Source organism: Octopus bimaculoides, chromosome 11 (genome assembly GCF_001194135.2).
Source record: "Octopus bimaculoides isolate UCB-OBI-ISO-001 chromosome 11, ASM119413v2, whole genome shotgun sequence".
Classification (NCBI taxonomy): Eukaryota; Metazoa; Mollusca; class Cephalopoda; order Octopoda; family Octopodidae; genus Octopus; species Octopus bimaculoides.
Window position 1 is genome coordinate 58,878,314 of NC_068991.1, and position 6,626 is coordinate 58,884,939.

Consider the following 6,626-nt stretch of genomic DNA (forward strand, 5'->3'; position numbering starts at 1 on the left):
TATATATAAATACGCACACACAAACATATATATGCATACATACAGATATGTATGAATGTGAGGGTGTGGGTGTGTGTGTATGTGTGTGTGTTTGTTTGTGTTTGTGTGTGCCTGTGTACAGGCAGAAATCACTCCACATGTGCAAATCGCGCCAAATTTTGTACTTATAGATACCTTTCATATAAGTTGATGCAAACTTAAGTATACACATACATGCATACATACATGCATACATGCACACACACACATATATAAATATATGTGTGTGTGTGTGTTTGTATGTGTATATATATATATATATATATATACCTAGGCATACATAAAAATACAGATAGGCAGGCAGGCAGGCAGGCAGGCAGGCAGGCAGGCAGGCAGGCAGGCTGGCAGGCAGGCAGGCAATGTTGATTTTAGAAGGACATCAAGTTTCGCTTGTAATGGTTTCTTCAGCTGATTCAATAAACCGTTTAAAGATGAAACACAACTGTTTTAGCAGCATGTGTAATGTAATATAGGCGCCTTCTCAATTCTTTCACCATTTAATCCAGCGGTACCTCCAGTGTTGCGACAGTTTCAGAGAAAGAAGACTCCACCGGTATTCATTTTCAGATGTGTTACCAGAAGCAACCTGTGATGAAGCATCTTGCCCAAGTACAACACTCGGCCCGATTTAGATATTCTTTTCTACTCTAGGCACAAGGCTCGAAAGTTTTGGGGAGGGGCCCAGTCGATTAGATCGACCACAGTACGCAATTTGTACTTAATTTATCTACCTCTAAAAGGATGAAAGGCAAAGTCGACCTCGGTGGAAATTGAACTCAGAACGTAAAGACAGACGAAATACCTATTTCTTTACTGCCCACAAGGGGCTACACACAGAGGGGACAAACAAGGACAGACAAACGGATTAAGTCGATTATATCGACCCCAGTACTTAATTTATCGACCCCGAAAGGATGAAAGGCAAAGTCGATCGCGGCGGAATTTGAACTCAGAACGCAGTGGCAGACGAAATACCGCTAAGCATTTCGCCCGGCGTGCTAACGTTTCTGCCAGCTCACCGCCTTGGCCCGATTCAGATATTGAACACGCAACATTATGATCGGAGCTTCACACATAACATTACAGCATAGAATTAACCAAAATCTATAACGGATTAACCCCAATGAGAATTTGTGTAGAATAGGATCCAATCCATACACAGTCGTCAAATATATCTCAAACTAAATGATTCAGATTGGGTCGGGAGATCTATTACGGTTTCAATCCAAGTAGTAAGATAGATTTGTTCCAACTCTTCAAGAAGTTTATCTGAAGATTATTTAATGGTTACCTAAAACTTAGAACTAGGTTTTCATTAATTCCAAACTAGAATAATGTAAAAAATATTTATATTTAATTTTTTTATAGTGTATATGCCTTCTTTTCATTTCTCACATTTATGCAACTATTTTATCTATCTATCTATCTATCTATCTATCTATCTATCTATCTATCTAAAAGATTTAGATTCACAATTGAATATGGCATTTAAGTTTAGGCACCAGAATATAGTATGGTATTATCCAAACAATTCCAAAGATAAGGTGAACAAAAATCAAAAAAAGCAACACGGATTTTCAAGGTTATTTTCAAGGTTATCTATCTATCTATCTGTCTCTTACTCGTGCGTGCGCGCACACACACGCATACACGTGCGCGTGCATTTCTATCATTGGTAAAGACAAAGGGTTTGGTCATAGGGCCCGTGATTGTTAAGTCAAGAGTTTTTTTCGGAATATAACGTTGCGTGTTGAACCCCTAAATTGAGCCTTGAACAAGGCATTTCACTTCACGTTGCTCCAGTTCACTCAATTAAAAATCAATACTGATCTAACGTTAGGGGTTAATTATGTGTCTAATTGGCGACTCATTCAAAGGGTTACGTCTTGAACTTTCAGCCTATATATATTGAAAATCCATTTAGACTCTGACCTCAAACATCTGTAGGCTCAAGGTAAACATTAGCACAAGGGTATAAATTTGACTCGGTAGGCTGTAATCGATTAAATCGACCCAGGTATTTGGCAAGTACTTTATTTCATCTAAACCGAAAGGAATACGAAAGGTGCAGAAGTGTTCCTGGCTTTAAGGGTGTAATGAAAGGCCTGATTGGAGGTCCGACATTCAGATTTCTTTTACAGGACTTAGAAAAATTGAAGGACCGCTGCAATAAGTATGTGAATCTGAGAGGGGAGTATGTTGAATAATCGTAATTAACTGATCCTCCGGTATTTTCTTTTTATCCAAACCGAGGAACTTTTCAGCAACCCATCGTAAGTGCATTCTTGATTTTAGCGTGATTTGAACTCAGAAGATTGTAGATATAAAGTGGCCAACACTATACCATTTCAACCAATCCCCATCCCCGTGATATAATGACTGAAATATGTTGTGGTAACAGTTTTTTAGTATCTGTGAAAGGTATTTGGTTCTAACATTAACAAATAACACGACGAGCTAAATGAATAGATAGCTTAATACTGTTTTCAAATTTTGGCATAAGGCCAGCAAATTCGGGAAAGTTGTAAGTCGATTACATTGACCCCAGTATTTATCAGGTACTTATTTTATGAACCCCGAAAGGATGAAGGGCAAAGTCGACTTCGGCGGAATTTGAACTCAGAACCTAAATACGCACGAAATGCCGCTAAGCATTTTCCCCGGCGTGTTTAACGCTTCTTATTTCTTTACTGCCCACAAGGGGCTACACATAAAGGGGACAAACAAGGACAGACAAAGGAGTTTAGTCGATTATATCGACCCCAGTGCGTAACTGGTACTTAATTTATCGTCCCCGAAAGGATGAAAGGCAAAGTCGACCTCGGCGGAATTTGAACACAGAACGTAGCGGCAGACGAAATACCGCTAAGCATTTCGCGCGGCGTGCTAACGTTTCTGCCAACTCGCCGCCTTAAAACATCACTTATTATTAATCAAATGCTTAGGCAAGAAAGCCGGGCAAAATGCTTAGCGGCATTTCGTCTGTCTTCACGTTCTCATTTCAAATTCTTCCGACGTCTGCTTTTCCTTTCATTCTTCCGCGGTCGATAAATAAGTACCAGTCACGGACTGCGCTCGATGTAATTTGAAACCAATATTAATCAAACGCTGACTCAGGATGAAATTACCTTATAAGATAACTATGATTATTAAACCGCCATTACGTGACAGAAAATTTGCAACACACAGTTAAAATAATATATTGTCCACGGCATCAGTAGCTGCCCTAAAGCTACGACCCTCCTATAAGACATGACACTATCGCATAAAAATTATATACTGTGATATACGTCCCAACACATACCATTGGGTATAATTCTGTTCTAACCAGGGTAATGAGCTCGAGCCAATAAACGAAACTTTCATCTTTTCTGATTTGCCTCCGTTGTCATTTCCTCTCCGTTCCACATGCTGGTGAATGAATTCACGCTTTTCCTAAGGGAGGTAATGACTACTAGATCAATCATGGCCGGATTGATAGGTTGGATTTTAAATCGAAGACATAAGAAGATGCACATAATTTTAGCTTTAATTTCTCCCGTACAGTTGGCCTGGACATGGAGCTGCAAGACGTTTTAATTTATCTTGGTTTTGAGAATAGTCAACTGCATCATCAATGATGACCTTACGTCGCTTCAAATCTTTTTTTAAAGTTGGTGCGCTATGTCTCCTTTCGTCCCTCTGGAAATACCCATTGTACAACTGTCTGAGGTATTTTTCTTCTGGTATTCGGGAGACATGACCTGCAAGTTTCACTTTTCTCTCTGCTACAATCTGCTGCAGGCTGCACAGATTGGCTCTCATCAGAAAATACAATTCGTTCTTTTTCTCTAAGCATTACAAAGATCTTGAAATTTCTAGTTATAGGCATCGCCACTGCCGATAAAGCTCCTTATATACATAGAACAGGGATTGCTCTGACAAACACGTTAGCGTACAAACATAATATATAGTTTAAAAATAAAGAACATTGTTTGGAACCTTGTAGAAAAGCCATCGGCCTTGTAAATACATTACAATTCTGATATTGTCCACTAAAACAGAGAACACAAGTCATGCACCATTGAATAAAGAAAACGTTCAGCTGTCTTGCCAGTGTAAATATCTCATTTAAACGTGGCAGATAGATAAAAGATATATTATGTTAGAGAAACTACTATGAAACTAATAACTCTATTAGCCCGGTTATAAAATCCACTTTATACCCGGCACCATCACTGACGTAGATGCATTGGGGTATGTAATGACAGATTTATGTCGAAACCCGGGAATATTGTGTTTTAGAAAAAATATGTTTAAAAAGCCTGAGGAGTCATAGCCTGAAGATCCGTTAGATCACTGGTGACACGAAGATAAGCAGATCGTTAAAGAGATCCTTTACTTGAGTCACCTGCATGTGTATATCTGCCCCCGACCTACATACATACATCATATATATATATATATATATATATATATATATATATATATATATATATATATATATATATATATATATATATATATATTCATAGATGTATACTTATATACATACACACATCTATTCATCGTCCAACGTACAGAAATGCCTGGTAGTGTCTGGGTTCAGATCAGCCCAGAAAATCCATTCTAATTTGTTAGTAACCAGATCGTATTCTGTTAAGAACTTCAATTATATTCAAGAATACTCACACACACTCACACACACACACATACACACACACATACACACACACACATACACACACACGTATACATACAGATATATGTATTCATATATATATTGGTACAAAGGGTCGCAACACAGAATTCCAGGAAAGTGCGTCCTTACTAAGAGTTGAGTGCCATCGGAAAGAGACCTCCTATCAGTAGTTAACCATCTGTAATCTACTGCTAAGTGTGTGTGTATACATGTATATATACATAGATATATATAGATATACATGTATACATACGTGGATGTTTGCGTTTGTGTAAGGTTTGTGTACGTTGATGTGAATAAGAGAGGGTTTTCCATTGTAATTGTGTTTTATTCAGATGTGTATACATGTATGTATTCTGTGTATGTGTGTGAATGTGTGTGTGAGTGTGTTTGCGTGTGGTGAGGAGAGGCGTGTGTGAGTATCTTTGTGAGATATGTATGCGGTTATGATTATGTGTGTATATATATGAGACTACAAATGTTATGTGTGTATGTATGTCTTTTGAATGTGTAAGTATCTGAGTATCAGAGTTGCCTTGCAACTACCTTTGTTCTTCCTTTACACGTGTATGTGTATGTATGTATGTATGTATGTATATGTATATACATAATATGTGTGTGTATGTGTGTGTATATATATGCGTGTATATGTGTGTGTATATATATATATATATATAAACACACACTTATGTAGAAGTATTCATGAATATGCATGTATATCTAAGCACGTATCTTATACACACACACACAGATACACACACATACACACACACACACACACACACAAACACACACATATGTATGAACGTATGTATGTATGTTTGCATGTATACATATGCTAACACGTTTTCCTCTGTTCACGTTTTATAAAGATGTATGCCAGAATGCAACGCCAGGTTCTACATAAATGAGTATGTATGTATAACGATCATTGCCTATAAGTTGAATGCATGTATGTGTGTGTGTGTGCGCGCGCATGTGTTTTTGTGTGCGTGTGTGTATGTGAGTGTGTATGAGTGTGCGTGCATGTATACGTTTCAGTGTGTGTATGTGTGTACCTGTGTTTGCATATCTGTGTGTATTCTTGACTTTGCGTGTAAGTGTGTATGTTTGTACTTCTTCATAAATATATCATGACTGTCTATAACCACTTTATACATTTTCATTGCTGCTAGCATGACAGCATACATACTAAATCAGCATACTTAGTTCCGTGTTCGATCCCTCTCAGCGGCATCTAGAGGAAGTGTATTCTACCGTTTCATTGTCATAGAAATTGGGTCGACAGCCATTGTGCAGAAGTCCCAGCAATGGACTGCACCTTTTCTTAAGTAGGTGATTTCGTAGCCATGGTTAATACTCCTTACTGCTTTGTGTCTGTAGCTCAGTCACTCCTTTGCAAGAATTATATATATATATATATATATATATACAGGGTGGGCCAATTTATTATTCATTTTGTTCACCATGTAGAAGTACCTGTGTTCATGATTATTTTATCTATTTTGTTCAATTTTAGAAAATTCGGAGCATGACAGACAATTCCAGACCGTATTGAACATATTATGTCCGTGACTTTTGGTTCTCCCAGTACATGTGTATGTGTGTTTGTGTGTGTGTTATGTGTGTATGTGTGTGTTTATTTGTGTGTGTGTGTGTGTGTGTGTGTGTGTGTTAATGAAGAGAAAAATGAGCGGGAAAATAATGGTAGATAAGGACAAATATGCAGGGAGAAAACTCTCTTCAGCTATAGTGTCAAAGATCAGTGTAGTTTCGGTGTGATTATACTATAATACTACTCTCGCTGATCGCTTTCGTGACTGAACCATCACTGAGGTAGTGGGTAATATAGTTCAACGAAAATATTGCATAAGAATGTAAGTATATATGTGCGTCTGTCCATGAA